Below are 21,541 nucleotides of genomic sequence, written 5' to 3'. Positions count from 1 at the left end.
GTACGAGTGTTGGCCATTATTAAATAACAATACCAGTGGTGAACCACAACTAGCCGAACACAAAACTATAATTAAAAACTATAATAAATGGAAACTATAATTATATAATTATATAACTATAATTATAAACTATAATTAATGGATTCATAATTCCAATTATTGAATTATATAATATACATAAATAACGTCTGTAATAATTTATTATACTACTTATACATAATGTGTGTGTGGTACGATTATTTGCGATATCTCCTAGTAGTGGGATATTTTGTAAATCTCTGTTAAGGAAAATATTAAACAGGTTAGATATAGTTTTTCGTGAGATGTAATTTAATTTTTAATTCCAAACAATATGTACCTACATAAAACTAGTGCAAATTAGAAATTTTGGTTACGTCTTTTATGACAGGAATACCTAAATTTGGAAAGCTCTCAATTTAGTGCTACCCGACAAGTTGTAATTTAACTTAATTCTTCTATGTAGTTGATACTTAAAAAAACTAATATTTTTTAAGAAACACTGGTCCATCACGCTTTAGATATCTACATTCTACAGATAATATACCTAAATGACTAAATATAATCGTTTCAGGTACCTCATACTGCGTTTTTTAAATAATAATAATTAACGATTGTACGCCATTATGATTTTTAAATAATATTAACACGCGGTCATCTACTATTACAATAATATTAGCGTTGTTGAATTCCATTCAAACTTAAAGAGTAATAATATATATTTTGTAGCATTATCGTTAAGACGAAAAAAATTATAGATGTGTCATAATTCATAAAACTAGTTATGATTTGACTTGACGAATCATTTTGACGTGTATCACTTTTCACACTTTTTTGGCATCCTTTTAAGGTATAACGTATTAATCTTATGATGGAGTTTATATTATATCCATGTAATTATATAAATAGAAAACTGTTTCAGGAAAGCCTTGGTTAATTTATTTGGAAAGAAATAATAATCATTTAAACACAATATTACAAGTATTCTTTCGTCGATAAATGTTAAGATGGAAATTGTCGTCCAGGGATAAAAGTTAAAGAAGTTATTATGAATTAAATTTAATTGCTTTAATCAATACAATGAACATTCTCACTAAAAATATTTAAATGATAAGAAAATAAATAATTCTTAGAAAGAAAAAGCATACAAAAAATAACTACTGTCATCACCATACTATTATTATGGTTCGTATAAATTTTAGGAATAAACTATAAACAGGTATACTGGTATAGAGGAATAATTAATATTATTATTAATATTATCATTCGTGCATTATAGTATTATATTAAAGTGTTTTTTAGGACAACTAAAATATTCCAAACAATAATTATAATACCATACAAACGTGAAAAGCTGGGAAAGTTAACGAATTTGCTAAGACGAATGCAAGCTTTCCTAATATTATAGTAGTACCTACTTAAACGACTGTTCCACCATACATAACTCCAATGTAACTCTGCAGATAAAATGAATCTGCGTTAATGCGTTTTGTCTATGCTGTGCGTTGGCCAGAGAGAGGAAACAAATAGTGCGCTGACATCTTAATACAATTATTACTGTAGTAGTGTAGTCGGTTAACGGTCGGCGGAACTGGTGTTTCAAAGTAAAACCACAGAATAAAATAATATACCTATCTACTGTATTTTATATTACCTATATAGGTAATATCATACTTACTTAATCCAGGGCAGTAGGGATATTACATAAACATGAAGTGTGGTGTATTATATTCGTATAAATTGTTTAAAAATAAATAATATATAATATATAGGGTGATTATTAATGAAACACTCATTATTTCATGATTAAAAAATCACCTTGTATACACCACTTATTCTATATTTGCAGAACGCAGTTGTATTTTTATACTGCCAACCATGGTATTTTTGGTAGGACACGAATACGGGAGCAAAATATGACATGCCTGGCTGCGTCACGGTCAGCGTGAAAAACAAACTGCTCTATATAAATTAATAAGATTCATGACCTATGAGTTATACACTTATACGCTCTTTTCTCCAAAATTTCGTACAAATATACGTGCAGGTCGCTATAATGATGAGTCGACTAAAGTTAACCCAAAAGTTATGAGAAAACATACCGACATATTTTCCTAACCTTCAGACTACCTATAATCTATATATACCGGCAAGATTCACGTACATCATATTATATACCCTGCAGTCGGCGAGGGATATCAAATAGAGGACTTCAGCGCGTCGGGACTATGAGTGGTTTTCAACATTAGTCCTTTCATTTAAATATTATGAAAATGTATTCATAAACTCGTCTTAGTAATGTGTCGGATTGTGTGATATTAATATGTATACAAAACGACTATTAAATATTTTTAAAACATTTAAAATGTTAATACTTAAAAATATTCGTATTCGATCGATACTGAAGAATACAATGTTGGTCGTATGTACAAACTATTAATAGCTAATTAATGCAATGAATTAAATAAGTAACTATTGTGTATTTATAAATAATAGTCTTGAAAAACTACAGAGTAATAAATAATTATTAAAATATTGTCTAAAAAAAAATTAAATTAATTTTACACTTAAAATCATTTTAATAGAAAAAAAAGGTTTATATATAAATAGTATAGTTGCGTCTTGCGTAAGTAAACATAATCATAAATTTAATATATAAAATATAAAACCCGAGCTCTAGGAAATATGAAAATTTTTAACGTATTTTACAGACACGTAGATAATAATATTATTTTCATGTTATTTGTTCAATTCCAGGGTGTTGATATAAAAAAAAAAAAAATGTTATTGCAATTTAGTCATTCCTAACAGTGCACTGCTCAGGACTTAATTGAATTCGAGAAAGTTAACTGAAATGCAAAACTTTGGAATAAATTATAAGAAAATGTATTAGAATAAAATATAATGTAGGTAAAAAAATAGTTTCGTTTTACCCCTTATTCGTGAAAATAAAATAAATCTATACCAACCAAATTACAGTGTCACCCAATAAGTGTGGGTGGCTATTTTTCTTGTAAATAATACGTCAAGTCATATCACATGTTATGCTTATTGATTATTATATTTTATTATAAATGTAAGACTTAAGGATTACGTTGTGTTTCAAATTACGAATTTTAAAAGCGGGTAAGTGGATGTCGCTTTGCTGTACAGTAGGTTACATTAGTGGGTCAATGTATAATGGATTGCATGAAACTTGAATTCAATGATATAATATCATTGTATGAGAAAAACGATTCTAAGCGGGGACGGTTTGTCAGTCTGAATATTTTATATTGTTATTATTTATTATAGCCTATAAATTGAATTAATATTATAATTTTTCATTCGTTTCTAAGGTGATAAACAAAGCGTTAAAAATTAAAGTCCCGTTTTTAGCGATTTTTCGTAATTTGTCGGTGATTTTTCCCGTGGCATTAAATAACTATTCAGAAAATTGAAAAATGACCTTTTTAAAATACCATGGAGGTCCAATTTTCTAAAAGATAAGATACTATATGTTGAAATCGAAGCACTCTTTTTGGTAGAAATTTTGTATACAGGATAAAAAAAAAAAAAAAACACCATTGTAAAACCACTAGCTTCCTCACTCCGCTCAGAATCTAAAAGTTTAAAAATAACATTATACTTTGATAAAACAAATTTATAATTCGCTTATATTAAATTTCATAAGTATAGTATACTACTTCCAAAATAAACCGTATTTATATTATTATAACAGTATGATAATAGTTTAAGTACTGCCAAACTATTCCATAAGGAGAGTCGAGGTAAGACTATAAGATAGGGTGTTAATATAAATAATAACTACAGCAGACACTATATATTAAATACTTTACACTAGGCATAAATGAATAATATACAAAAGTGTTTCGCAGTCAAATTATCTCGACCCCCGCATCATTGTGTCCCGTATGGCTGTGTGATTTATTTTTATATATATTATACATTATTATTATGGTATAACAATATAGGTAGACAGGTAGTGTGTACAGCGTATTATAATATTATTATTATATAGTGACATTCTAAAAAACAACAATAATAATAATAGACATGACACAGGCTAAATTTAAACCGTGAAAACTCCGTTAGAAACTCGTCGGCGGTTTGAGGTGAACAAATTGTCGATGACCTAGGCTCACAGATTACATATTATTCCACATAGGCACACACGATTCGTATCATGCTCGTACCTATACAATACTTATTACTTAGACTTTGCGCGATCTCTTCCGTCCTGCAATTATATACGCGCGGCCGCCGCCACACCCTAAACGTCCGTTGAAATGCGCACACAACTTGCATTCGGTGCACGCGATTTCTCCAAAAACATATAATGTGCACCGAGAGTGCACGTTTAAAAAGCGTAAATCACATTGTGTGTGTGCGCGCGCGCGTTGCATTGTGCGCCACGGCAATATAATTTGTGTTTTGGTATATATATATTATCATGCAACGTTTATTTCAGTCACAACTAGAGCCCCTCCTCTCCTCACCGGTTCCTGGAACGACAACAATATACGATTTATACGTTCGTATTATATTGTATTGTATATATTTTATATATAGTAAAATAATAAATCGTTACTGTTCGCTGCAAACGTGCAAAAAACCCGGTTTTTAAACGGGCGCCGGGGGCGACGATCGCGGCTCGTTCGAAACGAATAATATTATAATATTATAATTCGCGTTTTCTTGAATTTTCTTCTTGGCTACATCATATTATATTCACAGCTAATGTATAAGACTGATTTTCGCGATTCCCACGTCCGACGCGCAATATTGCTAATAGTCTCCGAGGCCCGTGCGTGCGTAATAGCCGATTCGTGTCGAACGGCTCTTTTCGACACGCCGTCGAGACCTCAGCGTTCGCCTCGTATATAAGCTGCTATCGTCGTCGCTTCCCCCCCCCCCCCCCAAAGATGGACGATGTGCGATATAAAATCGATCGAGCAAAATTGTATAAAACGAAAACCGTAAAGCGCTGCAGTGTTGACGACGAGATGATGATGATGCTGTTGCTGATGACGGTGACGATGATGATGATTAGATCACGACACTGCGATATAAGCAGATACTTATACACCTCGCGGTGCAGCGGAGGTTCTCAAAGTGGTATTTTGTAGTTTTTACGACATATATACAACACACATACAACGGTATAGTTTCCGATTCGTCTGAGAAAATTCTACGTTTCTGGTATGTGCCGCGGCGTGTCCGTAGATGTTTATTATGCTTATCCGGTTCTGATGAGAAAATCGAAAATAATCGCGAAATCGCCGATTCGATCGTGATTCGAAAATATCGCGTTGCCGCGATATGATTATATTATTGTTACTTTATGTTTTACACCCGTATCCACACCCTTCAGTGGCATAACTTCAACAATTTAAGAGCAAAATGTCCCACTACCTATGTCAGATTAGTTTCGGGCAAGACAGACTGAGTAAGCAATTTTGCATATATTATGCCTTTCCCTTGTCCGATTACGCATCACTAAACGATGTAGTTTTCTACCAAACTGACCAATATCTCAATTAAAATACTAAAAAACGTTTATTTATTTCTGTGGGTACTTGTCTTTTTTAGACTGAATGACTAGTGGTAGTCATTACTATTATAATTCATTAATAATGTTGGCAAATCTTTTATAATATTAAAATTGTATTTTATAAAATCAAAATAATTTTTACAACGGGGTGGAACTTGGTGCACCCTTCATGACTTGGGTGCCGGTGTATCATCTGATCCCTCCTATTTATATATTTGTGCCACTATTCCGTGCACAAAAAATGCATTTTACCTGCAATAAGTGAGTGGTAATACACTACGTCTTGACGTACCTATACCTATAATATAACATGAATATTATATCACTGTGAATGTGATAAGGTGTTAAAACGTTATGCGGTTTAGAGGAATATTATGCATCTAGGTATGTATTTATTATATTTATCTACATGTCTCTAGATATAATATATTATAATATAAATATAGTTGCTTTAAATGATAATATTATATAATATAAATAGTAAGATATATAATATATCATTATGGGTGTATGTTATGCAGAAGAACGAATGATATTGAATATTATTTAAATGACCTATGAAAAATTCAATTGACCCTAATCACGTGCAGCCGACTATATACACAGCACAATATATTAATACGTGTGTGCAGAAGTGTGCGCGCGTATTCAACTTCGAAGTCGTGAATACTGGCACCAAAAATACTGTCCAATGTCTATGATACCACACCTACAAATTGATACGCTTTCTTAATCAACGCTATATTTTCTGAATTTAAAATATAGACCAAACCAGGTATTTTCTGCGATGCTTATATTATGTTGAAATAGATTTCCATTTAGTATCTAGCTATATTCACTATTCAGTCTATATACTATTATATTCTTTACATCGATTCCATTGGTTTTTAACACATATATGGAAATGTAATAATTAAATTTACAAGTTTACAACAATGCCATCAGGTATGTATATAATAATTGAAAAACTGTATAAAATTACGTATACATCAATGCATACTACTGCAAATTTAAACACAAACTACCCATACGTTTATTGTTCTGTGTATAATGTTTAGTGTTGGTCGAGTACTCGACTTTGGAAAAATTTTCGAGTCGAGTTCGGGTACTCGACTCGACTGGACTAAATTTTTTGTTGGACTTGTAAACTCGCTTAGATTCGAGTACTCGCTTTGAGTCGAGTACTCGTGTTAATTATTATTTGTATTATTAAAAATACTATAAATAGTATTTTATTGAAAAATAAATGTTAAAACTATAAATAACTGAAAGAACCCATATATCCGATATGAGTACCAGGAAGGTGATAGATGATCGTTTAGATTGATAACAATAGTTTTAATTAATTATATAACTGTATGAAAGAAAATATAATATTTTTGGAAAATCTATTTTTAGTACAATTTAAAATACTTTAAAATACTCGACCATTTTGTCTAGTACTCAGAATTTGTCGAGTACTCGAATGTAATACCCGTCCAACACTAATAATGTTATTTTATTTCCTTGCTTGACTTATAAAATGTATAATTTCCATGGAATATGCTTATGGCACATTATGCAATAAAAACACTTGCTCAAAATCTCAGAATATGAATATTATCTTTACAATAATACCTATAGATATCCCTAATTATTTTTAAATTGTTAGTTTTTTGTTCAATTTATTTCACTCGGGAATTCTTTGAAGAGATATCACTAATTTAAAACGAACCTATATAATAAATACACATTATTTTCAACGTTAAAAATAGTTTTCCAGACATAAAGGTATAAGTTTAATTATAAGTTAAATTATAAAATACTGAATGGATATATAATAAAGGTAATAAAGGTATACTACCTAGTACCTATATTATAGACTGAGTTGGAAAAAAAATGAAAAACTGTCAATACGTCAGGCCTCTTCATGTCGTAAATGTTTAATTCAATACAAACAAGTTATATTATTATGTATACGGAAATCTAATTCGGAATTATAAATTCGCATTTTTATAGAATATGTACATCATTAGCTATAATAATGCAGAGGTTTTTTACCGGTTTTATATTTAATTTCTTTTTCTTTTTCAGTTTTAGTAGTCGTACGTTAGATCTCGTCACATTTATCTTTTAAGACATTTTTGTGAGTAACAATTTTTTTCTATTATTCACGCGTGGTGCTTTAAGATTAATCAATATTGTAATTTGTAGTGTTCATTTTTATTTGCATACGAATGCATTAATGCGTAATAATCTTTATAAAAAATTAATAACTAGCTATTTATAAAATTTAAAATATTTTTGTTCCAGTCAATGAATTATAAACTATTGCAGCTTAGATTGCAACCATCTATAAAACATATTGTAATACTAAACTATAAATTAATATAAGAATGAAATAAGATTGTTTAATAATTGTAGGTGTATACATTATATTATATGATATAATATTAAATCTTGTACTCAACATTAAGTTCTTGTTTATAAGAATTGCAAATGAATATTCTATATTTATCACAAAAATGAACAAATCAATTGAAAAGGTTTTTTTAAATCGACTTAGCCATACTGTGATAATACCACGAAGTATGGCTCAGTTGATTTAAAAACGGCTGTTTAGACTGTAAAGTAAACCGTTCAAACACGACGGCGAAAATACCGGCCCTAATAGATATAATAGGTACTAACAAAAATAATTCAGATTTCTTAACATCTCGATTATTATTTTTCGAAAAACTAAAAAATAACCCAAATCAATTATAATATAACAAATTGTTATTCAGAACGAAATGCGTTGAAGATTTTTTGGTAACTTTTCTTTACGCTAAGAATATTATCTATTCTCTAGAGAGTAAAATCAATAAATTAAGAACTAACAAGATAACATTCTTAATCGATAAATAAGGCCTTATAGTTATATCAGACTTTTGAAGCACTCTCTCGACTTTCTTTTAATTTTTTAGCAAGTTAGAAAAAATTATGTACCTATAGGTATAACTATAACTATAACTATACGTAATTTAATATTATTATAACAAAAAAAAAAATTAGTAACAATATTATATTATTCACTATATTATTATGAGTTCGCCATATTATAATAAACGTGTATACAATATTATAAGTACCTATGGATTTATTATGTTAGGTTAAATAAATTTAAATTAGTATACCTCTACTAAGTTATTACTGAAAGTTACAATCATTATAAATGATAAATAACTAGAAATACTTAGAAGTAAGTTTAAACGTAAACAAATTACAAGCGGAAATAATTCAATATACAAATGTCAATACAACGATAATTGTATAATATGATGATGAATGATGGACGCGCGTTTAAAGAGTAAATTTACTGAAACCTATATTAAATTGTTATTCAACAATATTGAAATCATCACAGTCCACAAAACAGTTTCAAATACGAAACGTTTTCCTATAAAATGGCATTAAAAGTTCACATTAGGTATTGCTTGTAATATATACATTATTATATTATATTATTGAACCTTGGTCTGAGGTAATTTATAAGGCCATGATTTTTAAGAAAATTTTTAATACGGAAAAGTATCACAAATTAATAAGAAAAACCTTGTAACGTTGTCCCTGATGCGTAGTTGTTTATTTTATAACGTATTTAAAAACCTAATTTATATGACGTGCTAAAATGTGAGTACCTACCTAAACAAAAAGTACCATTTATCAATATTGAATTTGTTGCACTAGAATATTGTCCAGTTATCGAAATGGGATACTTAGTTCTGGTGCAAAAGTCGATAGGTATTTTATAAAAGTTAACCATTTAAATACAAATTTAATGTATAATACGTTTATTCGTCTATGAATATTATACGAATAAAGACATTCTGTAAGTACATCTTGTAGAATACATTATAATACAATATGTACATTTTTAATATGACATACAATCAACATTCAATATATTTTTTTATATTTTTAAAAACCGTATCAAGATGACGTAATTTGGTCGAAAATATTTGATTGAACATTAATTGCAATAAATCATGCTATAAATTTCAAGTTAGATAATTCACATATGCTCATTATTGATATTTTTAACAATCAAACGCACTGATCAATCTTGCTTATAGGCTGATAATAGATAATAAAATAAAATGTATCATTTATAATTTATTATATTATATTATATTATCTAGATAAGCAATCCGAAGGGTTAAAATAGGTGGTATTGAAAATTACAAACATTTACATTGACGTGAAATTGATTACATGTGTCATTGCTTGAAAAAAAATCTAGAAACCAGAAATATACATAAAATTAGAGTCTGGGTAAACGAGTAATTTATATGACATTAAAATAGTTGTGTGCTTAACTGTTAAAATCGAACGAATACACGTGTACAACATTAGCCATATATAGCGTGAATTCAAAAATATATTTACATTAATAATCATTATTATCTACAGCGGATTTGGATAAAAATGAACTATGAAAGCGGCCATAAGGTTATTATTTTTTGGTCTCGATTCGCAAATTTACCGTGCAATTGATGATGGTCGGTTACGTAATCTGTCACGATGATTATGAGTTTATGATAATCTATGCGCTTTAAATGTTAATTAATACTACCCACGTTCGTAAGACTCTATTTTTGACGACACTTGACCACAATATGTTTTAATATTATCTACAAGAAACATATAACATGGACTGGGGGACGGAGTGGCCGAGCGGACAAAGGCGTCGGTTGCGACGCACATCGTTGCTGGTTCGAACTCGGCCAAGGGTGGCATTTTTCTTCGGGCATTCATGGTGTCCGGAGAGAGAGGCCGCCATCCCCCACCCAGGCATGGAAGATACCTACAGGTGTCCACTTAAAATTTCTGCCAAAAAAAAACACACAAGTGTTCAAAACCTATACAGTAACCTCCCCCACAGTTCCACAGGATAATGACCTCAGTTGTCGAAGCCTCAACCCCAAAAAAAATTAACATGGACTATATTAATTCATTTAGAGTAAAATAGTTAAAAATACTAAAATTTCCACAGTGATAACTTGAATTGTTACTTTTGTTTAGGAAACGTCCATCACTACCGGTCTGTTAAAACTTAAAATATAAATACTCTGTACCTATACCAAAATAATATAGTAAATATTTTATTATATACATAATATCACACTTGATTAAATAATTCGTTATAGTCGTACACAAAAATGTATACTTTTTTCGTCGTTATATTATATGTTGTTACAGAGTAGGTACAAACCAAGACCGAATATTGCAACTAATGCTAATACTATAATAGTTGCGTGTGTGTTTTACTTAAGCTACCGGAAATGTCAATTTAATTTGCATAACATATTATAATGTAGGTATATATTAGACATAAGTAAATGTATACGTTCCTACGAAGTTTACATATAATAATATATATAATTGCAATGTTTCCACCGTGACACATTATCACCGTCAATTGTTGTGTAAAAATACTTTTAACTTGGGTAGTTTTAAGTAAATGACTATTAAATTATTAACACTACATTTTTGAGATATAATAATATCTGATTTTAAAAGAAAAAACGATACATTTCTTGTGGAACTGAACTCTCCGTCAATCACTTAATCACCGATATTAATTAAGAACAATAAAAAAAATAAAAATTGATTTTGTGTATTTCAAGTTTTTTTTATGACTACCTAAATTTTTTAATTCCTAATCTAAAGCAGAACACTTACTAATTAAACATTTTTAATAAGCATTTAAGTTTAGATAAGCGAATAGGTGGACCAAAAATATATTGAGATAGACTACCCTTGTAATCGCATTGCTCTGTTTCTATACCTACTCAAGTGTTAGCAACTAATGTATTATTGGTATAAAAGTATTTGTTCAACATTTATGCTTCAGAATCAGAATATTTAAAAACAAATTATTCTGCTTTGGATATTACTTACTGAAAGAAAACTATAAAAACCAGAACATTTTTCACCTCCTCGTGATGCCCTAGATAAGATATAAGAACGAAAAGGACATAATATATTATTGATTTGAGTACGTTAGAGTTTTTAACGGCCCAAAAGAAATTGAAGCGCCGGCTTGAGTTATTAAAGATCAGCTCGACGATAAAAATTTATTGTTTTTCGTAAACTGTATTATTTTGTACCCAATAAATACAATAATTTTATTGTACGGTAAGTGTAAATTCGAACTGTTGTGCGTGCAAGAAACGAGAAGATATAATGCAATCCTCATTTACCATTCATAAGAAAATACTGTGTTTATGTTAGACACCTTCTGTAGATAATAATATTATGCATTGCAACCAACATATGTCGATGCATCATGGTGCATCGTTTACAACGTCATCAACATCAAGATCTGAACAAAATAAAAATATGATACGATGGTCCTTTTTTCCCCGTGAAGTTTCGATAACCCGTTTGAACCGAAAGGAAATCATTATCGAACAGACCACGTCAACAGCGCTTCGTATTATAATAATAACGTCATTTTATCGAAATAAATGTCACTTTATCGGCTTCGACCATATTAATAATATTATAGACATAATATATTATAATATAGGATTCTATCATGTCTATATGTGCCTTATAGACGCAACATAACAGTACGTTATAGGATAACGTCCTCTGAAGGTACATCTTGTCTTGGGCAGTTCCATTTCCCTCCAAAAGCGAGATACCGTTTTCCTCCACTGTCCATTTTCCACCACCACCAAAAAAAAAGGTTGGTTTCCATTTTCCTACACATTATTTTTGACCAAAATTATGTCTATATTCCACTAATATTTTAGCCATTGTAGTAGTATTACGTTCCGTATTATAAAGATAAGGCTAGGATCACATTTTGCGCTTATCGGTTGATGATAACATTCTAATATCGGCTATCTATATCAGCTATCGATTAAATCTAAAAAAAAAATGTTGCTATGCACATTATTATGCTATTCTTTGCTATGCTTAGGTATATTATATTAACTACATTATTATTAATTGGAGGAAAATGGTCAAGAATTATTTAAATTTTTTTTGGAGGAAAATGGCTCGTCTTTTTGGCAAACACTGCTGGGCGATCCACTCTACATAATATATTATCGTCTAAAACACCGTGTGCGGTGCAGCGATAGCGGCGGCGGCGTGGTGATAAAAAACAATCGTAAATCATTACAGGGTTTCGGTGGTGCAATGACGAGGACGACGACGACGATGTCGGTGATTGTGGAAAAATGGAGAAACGCTCGTGCAGTATAGGTTAGTGGTGGCGATGGTTGGAACGGAGGCGGTAGGCGGCGGGGGGAGGGGGCAGCCAAGCACAAGGTAAGCACAAGCACATAATAGGCGGACGGCGGGTGAGGACGACGAAAATCAATAGGCCGTTTTTTTCCTCACCCCGCACGAGACGCACTCCGTACACTGTACAGTGTACATGTATATGTACACCGCCACCGCCCTCGTGCGATTGTTGTTCACGAGGAAACGATAAATCAGTTCATTAAATAATGGCGCCAGAAAACGATGAAAATGAATAATAATATTACACATGCACGCGCATGCGCCAGAGTATTAACACACACGTCTTAATTCATTATACAATGGCCGTATACCTACAATGTAGAAATAGTAGTACGTCGGCCTTGAAACGGATCTATCGATTTGTGTGTGATCTATTATAGGCGAATACATCGATTATTATATAGCACAAAATGTACCATACAATATAATATTATATTGTGTCTATACATAATATGCGTCTTACACGCGAATGGTAGGTACGATATAACCTATCCAGGTTTTCCGTGTTGAGTGTTAAATAATAATAATTTCACGAGCAACACACACTCGCACGCACACGATCACGACACACAGCGTTGACATTCTTTCGTTGCGCAAATCCGAGCGATGCGGTTCCGTGGGAATCTGCTCGAACGAAACGTGTTCGATATATATCGTATATACGATATTATGTATAATACTGGGTGATCTGTTTAACGTAAGACTACTGCTCTCATATATTAATTGTTGTACTCACATCGTCCTGAGTCGTTAAAAACAACATTTTCCCAAACGAATTGTATTTTGTACGATTTCTACGCACTTAGATATCAGTTTTTAATTTTTTTGAAGACCACATAATATGTATTTTTGAATCGTTGTTCCAAAGCCAAAGTAATTTTCGACGCATAAAAATAACAATTTAGACGAATTTTAAAACAAGGCCACCCTTCAAAATGTAGGTCCACTACTACTCCACTCATCTAAACTTTAAACATTTAAGTTATAAACATGAACAATGACTACTCATTCGAAATTTGATTTTTATAGATTGAAATACTCCAAATAATATTCTGATTAGGAAATGAAAAATGTATGTTATGTCATTCAAAAGAGTAAAAATCGTAGGTACAATATAGTAAAAGTAAAATATTTTTCCAAAAATTTCGTACAACGACTTATGATTATACAAACGTAATACTTTCAAAAAAGTTAGTGTCTTATGTGAAATGGACCATCCTGTATATAGTAATGTAACTGCAATGTTATGATGTTATCATGCACATTATTGTATATATTGGACATAATATACCATCATGTGGGTTCGCTTGATATATTGATTTTATTATGTATATTATATAGATCAACTATGATGGACTCACGTTCTTGTCCGTCACATCACAGTATATAAAAGCAATATAATATTATATATCATAGATATCAATTTATATGGTTTGTCTCCAACATCCAAACGTTTTGTTACGAATGTATTTTACGATATTGATTTGACCGTCATAGGTTGCTTTTTGCAGTAGTAAATAATTTTAGTCAACAATTTCTTTGGTATAATAATAAAGAAATTACCCATATTATGGAAAAGTGATGAATTGTAATAATAAGACTATGGAGATCAGTTGCACCTATAAATGAAAGTTTGAATTCGGTGTATCTAAACAGAAACCGATTACGCTCCTCGTATTTTACCTATATTTTAACATTTTAGTTTTACCTGCAAGTACCTATGAAAAATATGCTTTTAGTCTAGTTCCATCAACATGAATTTATTGTATACGTACCATACATTCTTATAGTATTATACTTTATACTTGTGCCAAAAAAGTTGAATGTTTGATCTCATTTGAACATAGCCGTTAATTTAATTTTTTTTTAACACTTGTCAAACCTTTGTAGTTTCATTGTGTACCAGTGCGGGCAAGATGTTTGTAAAATTGTGTTGAGACAATAAGACCACGCGGTCGTTTCTGTGTACCATTTGATATTTGCGCGTAGACTGAAAATATTTTTGTTTAAGGTATTACGACGAAAACAGCCGCGTGTGACCGTGTACACTGCACCCATCCAGTGTACAAGCATTGTAGCCTGTAAGTAAACAAGTACACAGACAATCGTGTTTAAAATAAAAATCAATCGTTGCGTCAATACTTGTGTGTGGGTGGTTATGTTTCTGACGAGAATCAGAAAATTTCGCACTGTCGATCGAACTGTCGGCGTTGGTCATGATTTGTAAATTATTGAAATATTGATCGATCCGTTTTTGAGTTTTGGCAGATTGTACCGAGTACACATAGTTAGATAATATTATGGTTAGGTAGTTTACAGGAATAAAGTATATAATAATATTATACGTAACGAGTTTCTTCAAACATATTATATAGTTTATGAAACAGTAATAAAATACTTACTGCGCTGCAGTGTACCATAATATATATTATAAGAAAACCCCATAACGAATAATAAATACACAATATATAATATTCGATGTGTAAAACCATGACGTTTTAGGACCGAACAAACCGTGGAAAATAAATCACAATAATAAACTTGTACAAGTCGTAACGTCTTGTATTATATTAACAGAGCGAGGGAATAATTTTGTCGTGTGTAATTTATCGCGTAACGGGCGTGCGCCCGAATAGAGAAAATCGGTGTCAGTGTGCGTATAAAGAACAATTTGAGCGGCTTAAACATTATTATATATATTAACAATAAATAATATATTATAAAGGAGAGTATAAAAAGTTTTTATTTTTTTTTTTCATTCCATTTAATTAATATACGCGGCCGAGGTCGACCTGTTGGCAGCAGGTATAGGCCTATATTATCATATAGGTACCTACGTGGAATCCTTTACGGTTCTTTGTCTTAGAGCCGCGCGAATCCGTCGAAAAGCCTATGAAACGACCCAATAATCGTCGCTTTCTAAACGCGCAGCGCGATGTCACGATTTCACGTTTCGCTTTAGAGTGTGTGCAGATATTTTTCGCGTTTATTTATTATCGTTATTATTAAATTTATTATTATTATATTAAACGCGCGACACAACGGCGGCGCGTGGTGATGGTAATTGAATTTCTTAGATACTGCAGCGATGAGGAATCCGGTTCAAAACTGTGCGGGTATACTGCACCGCTGCAGCTGCATTTCAGTTATATGTTTACATATTATTTTATAAACAACTACAGCATATACAGTGTATTATAGGCTATCAGGGTTACACCTATGTATATGTATATAATATTAATATATTATAGTGGGCAACACAAGTTGAAAAAGTATTAAAAAAGCTGTCTAAGATATTTTGTTTTGTGTTCCGCACGCATCAAACTGAAAATACATTTTTACGAGTATCTGCTCGCGAAAATTAGGTCAACAGCAATATGCAGTGCGCTGATGCTGCGCTTTTCGCATAACATGTCTGCAGGCGACGGTGGTGGTGGTGATTGTGGCGGTGGGGGTGAGGGTGTGAGGTTATGGTATAGTTTTTAAGCATGATTGTTATTTTTCATGTCCTGCCGGGTAGTACTAGTACACATACAGAAACGTGCGGAATAAAAAAAAATTATTTAGAAAAAAACTATATTATACTTATAATGATTGATGGCGCAATTCTGTAGACATTTTATATCAAATTTTTGAACGGCGTCGACGCTGAGCCTATAGACGATGGTTTAGAAATGTTTCTGTGTCATTTTTTTGTTTAATCTCGCAACTGCATGACATTATGTTGTCGGTGGTACACAATAGTATCTATCGTCTGTCGAGTGAACACACACATATATATATATATATATTTATTTATTTATAATATATATCTACATAATATTATGTGTGTATACATATATATATATGGTGGCATCGTTGTTGTGATTAGTAAATATCATTATTCATATCATACACAAACGGTTCATGTGTCAGCATTAAAATAACGGTCCAAGATCCATCAAAGTATATAAGATTGTAACATGATTGCTACTGCGATGTAATAGGAGAAAACTATAGGGTGGCACACATACCCATTTATAGATAATAATAATTTTACGTCACATCGTTTAGTTAATAAACATAAGCGCGAATTGTATTAATTATCTGAGCGAACTAAAGTAATAAAAAAAAATGATGGCAAATATTGTATTCGAAGGTTAGAGATTCAAAGGAATTTGAGATGAAGTCGAGGGAGCGGACCAAGGTTAAACACCCACATAAATTATTCGACTGAAATATTGTGACTGTCTAAATAATATAATATGGATATTATCTAATGAAATTTGACACACACCGAAATATTTAGAATTTTATTTCGCAGGTATTTCCCTCTGCCACGTTCATTAGCGAGTCCGATATTGTTATAGGTACCTATGTAGTCGTTTCTTCCAATAATTATGTACACTGATATCGTAGTAGGTACATGTAAATCAATATTCACGAGAATAAGCTAATGGTAGGTAGGTATATGTTTACGTATATAATATTGTTATAATATAATACTACTGTAGTGTACTGTGTATAAAATATGCTTACGGGCATAGAATATGTTAAGAATTCAAGATGAAACGTTGCGGATATTCATTTTCTAGGACCAAAAATATTTATTATTACTATTAGAGTGTTTTGAAATATAACTATATTATGTTATTCAACTCTAGAGTTAAAAGTTTAAAACGAAATAAAATGTTCTCGACCTGCACCTATTTTTGACCGTTTAAAGGAATTGTTATTAAAATATAATATATAGGTGAATCTATTCTTAACGCTTATATTGAGAACGTATATAAACGTAGTAGGTTTACCCATAGTCTATAGAAATATAAAAAATACAATACAATTGAGTTGACACTTAACGACTTTACAAATATTATATGCATACCTATACGTACCCTGAAATTAAATCTGATTGCTTCACAAGTAACCTGCACCGTCCCAATAACTGCAATGTGCATATTTTGTCGACCGTTTATATATTAAGTCTAAAAATTATTATAATAATTACACATGTTTTGCTAAAATCCGGCAGATTCAGATGTATAGTAATATAGTCTCTCTAAAATAATTGAATATTATAATACGCCGTCTCGGCTGAAATGATTTCGGATATTATCTATAGCAATAAGGCACCATTCAATTATTAGACTTTTAAGTTTTGCTCGCAGATGATGAAATACGATTACGATTTTCCTTTGGTCCCGCGGATAATCGAATCTTGTTTTAGTCGGTTTGATGCGATCTTCGATTATATAGAAAGTGACCCGTATTGCTCGAAATCGTACGGCAAAAATATATTAAATCCCTGCCCAACCTATGTATAGATGATGGACAGAGCAGACGCTACACGGCAACCATCTGAAGATATAATATACGCATACAACTGCAGTACGATGAACAAATGTAATTGGTTTTGATCGTTACTATTCTTAATTGGGAGGATTACTTTACGCTTTTCTGTACCTATGCATATATAATAAATGTACATAGGTTCATGTGTTTACTGTATTGCCGTATTGTTATTAAAATTAATGTCTATTTTTATCATAGCCCTAGCCGTAGGTATGTACGTCTGATGCTGTTGCAGCTTCTGCCCGACTAAATATAGTGTACATTATAATATTATTATATATATCGCACAATAATTATACATATCCATTACTTATCCCAATAATTCATCACACTGTTAAAAAATTAATTTAGAAAACAAAAAAACAAACCGTCTCCTTGTGCAATATCGGAGTGGTACATGCAATTGCACTTGCAGATCGTCTTTTGGTATAACGTGGTATACGGCCAGTATCCCCATTGATAAAAGATAACGTCAATGATAGTCTTAAACTTTGTTCAAAATATGCAATTGTCGTAGTTTTCATTTTTCGTTCGTACCGTCACGCAGCAGCCGCACTAAACCATTGTACTCACAAAAAAATATTCGCACAGGATGAAATAATATTATATACAATTGAACAAAAAAATATAATAATAAAAACAAAGACTGGTTGGTATTCCGTCATCACGCGAATGTGCGATACACGTTTTCTCCAATTATTTCATAGTTATTCGCCGTCTACGAACACATGTTTTAAAAAATATTTTATTTATTTCAAAACGTAGCAAATTTAGATTTAGGGTGTGAGATATAATACCATATTTTATTTCTGCAGTAATTATACGTGTGCCCATATAACTTCGCGTATAGTAACATTTTCTTTAATACTATTTAGTCACATAATAAAAATACTTTAATAATTATTACAATATTCTTACACACACACTAACACACACACACACACACATAATATTATATTATAATTTATAATACTATAGGTAATATAATAAAGGAATAAACACATTTTTGCACGCTATTAGGTAATAATTATGTTAAGTTTTAGTTTAAATCACCCATATGGCCATAATAATGACTGTGCATAGAAATAAAATTTTAAAAAAGTCGTATTTTTCACGTTGTCTCGTTGTCGGTGCGGATTTGTATTTATTTCGACCGCGTCGTGTGTACACACATTATTATATTGTATTGTATTAGTCTATTGGTCAACTGCAAGAATCAGTTTCGATGCGGCGGCGGCGGCGGCGGTCTCTTCCACAAAGAACGTTTATGCTCTTTGTGCGCAGTCCTTGTGTTCACGGGCGCGTCGTGTCCGTGCATGTCTTCCCCAACAAATGCATGTGCATCGGTGCAATTCACGCACATGCAAGTGAATGGGTAATAATTCTACAGATAATTCGAAAAAAAAAATAATGAAATTATTCCGAAACGAGGCAGTTTATAAATACCAATTTATACATGTAATAAAAATATAATCGTTGTGCCGAAGGCCGAGATGGAGGAATTCGCGTACGATATTAATTCACCTACATCTTAACCTGCACGGCGCTGCTGCAGTTATATATGCAGCGTCATCGTCAGACGATAACGAAGTGATCGATTTTCAATAATGATCTAAAATAAGTAAGTATACCTATAGGTATATCTATATATTTATTGTACCTTATTATTATATTGTACCTATTTAAACCTACCTATATGTTATGTAATATGGTTTCACGAACACGTCCTATATACCTAATATATAGGAATGGCAAGCAAAGATAACTGCACCGGTGCACTGAGTTTCCTGCATTAAGCACGTCATACATGCAGCAACAGCTACAGCAGCTGATATTCGAAAAAAACCTGCACTTAAACATCTCGTAATATACTACGCACCGGGTCAATAACCATCGCTCTCGTGATATCGTACTTATAATATATTATAGTATATTGTGTGTGTGTGTATTATAATATATTATATTGTATTCATATACTATATACATTTTTATACGGAAACTTCGTCTTGCAGTACATTATTGCATATCGGTTCATGTAGGTACCTATAATGTTAGTGTAACTCTTTAGTTAAAACTCTTTTTATGTATATAATAGGTACCTACCTATATATATATACATTTAATATGTAGGTATGCCATGTAATATTAATATATATGTATTATAGCAGTAGGTTCAGCGTGTTGGGCATCGCTCGCGATGATTTACCGATTTAAACTGTCGAGGTGGGATCGCATACTTCACGGATTCCATCAACCCACAGAATCGAAATTGTATTCTCAAAATATATGATATTATATTATATTATTATATTGTTGTACTCAATACGATAGAATGTGGTTGGTTATTTTTTTGAATAGAACACGCTACAACGTATGTATACATATTATAGGTGGGTATACGTATATATGTATATAGGTGTAAACTGTTATAATATATAAATGTGATGAGACGTGTGGTTTCTAATTTTCTGGAAAAACGATTTTATAATCGCATATAAATGTATAATATTTATGTGTGTGTGTGTGTAACATTTTTATGGTCGCGCTTGTGTACACTTTCGTACCTATATACATTTTTTCATATAATTGACTATAATGTCAAATCGATTACTATCAATATTGAGGATAACATGTTTCTTGATAAAAAAAAAAATAAATAAATAATATTAAAAATGGTAATGAAGATCTGCTGTACAGCCTTGCAGGAAACTAGCTTTTTCCCGATAGAATTAACTAGTTCTATGCGTGCGCTATCGACACGTCATGACGCCAGCGTCCAGCTTATATATATATTGAGCTTTTATACTGACATTTAATTTGAACACCTGTAGGTTTATATGTGTGAATATAATGTATATCATTAATGTACATTTATGCTGCGGTTAAAAAAAACACTTAGGCAAATCATGTTATTACCTATTTTATTATAATTCTACCGTGCCTATTATACACAGGACACAGTTTTACTAGTACTAAACTCATAAAACACCTGTTGTTTATGTAATTTTTGTATACAATACAATATTCAAATACTGTAAATATAAAAATTATTGTACTACTGCGCCCGGTGCCAATGTATTTTTGTACAAAAAAAATACGCTTTACGGGAATAATGGTCCTGTTATGTAGAAGCAACCAGATTTGATAACTTTTTTTTTAAAACTCATATATTATTTATTATGGTAATATTCTACAGGTCACATCCAACTCCATTTGTGAATATTTTAACTTTAAACTTTGTAATATGTCTTCAAAAATAATACAATTTTAAGCGTTTTTTTTATAAATTATATTATACCATTATTTGAAATAAAATACAAAATCGGAGCCTGGAAGAAGTCTTCATCTTTTAGATAA

This window comes from Acyrthosiphon pisum, chromosome A2, assembly GCF_005508785.2.
Source record: "Acyrthosiphon pisum isolate AL4f chromosome A2, pea_aphid_22Mar2018_4r6ur, whole genome shotgun sequence".
Classification (NCBI taxonomy): domain Eukaryota; kingdom Metazoa; phylum Arthropoda; class Insecta; order Hemiptera; family Aphididae; genus Acyrthosiphon; species Acyrthosiphon pisum.
This window is presented reverse-complemented; position numbering follows the sequence as displayed.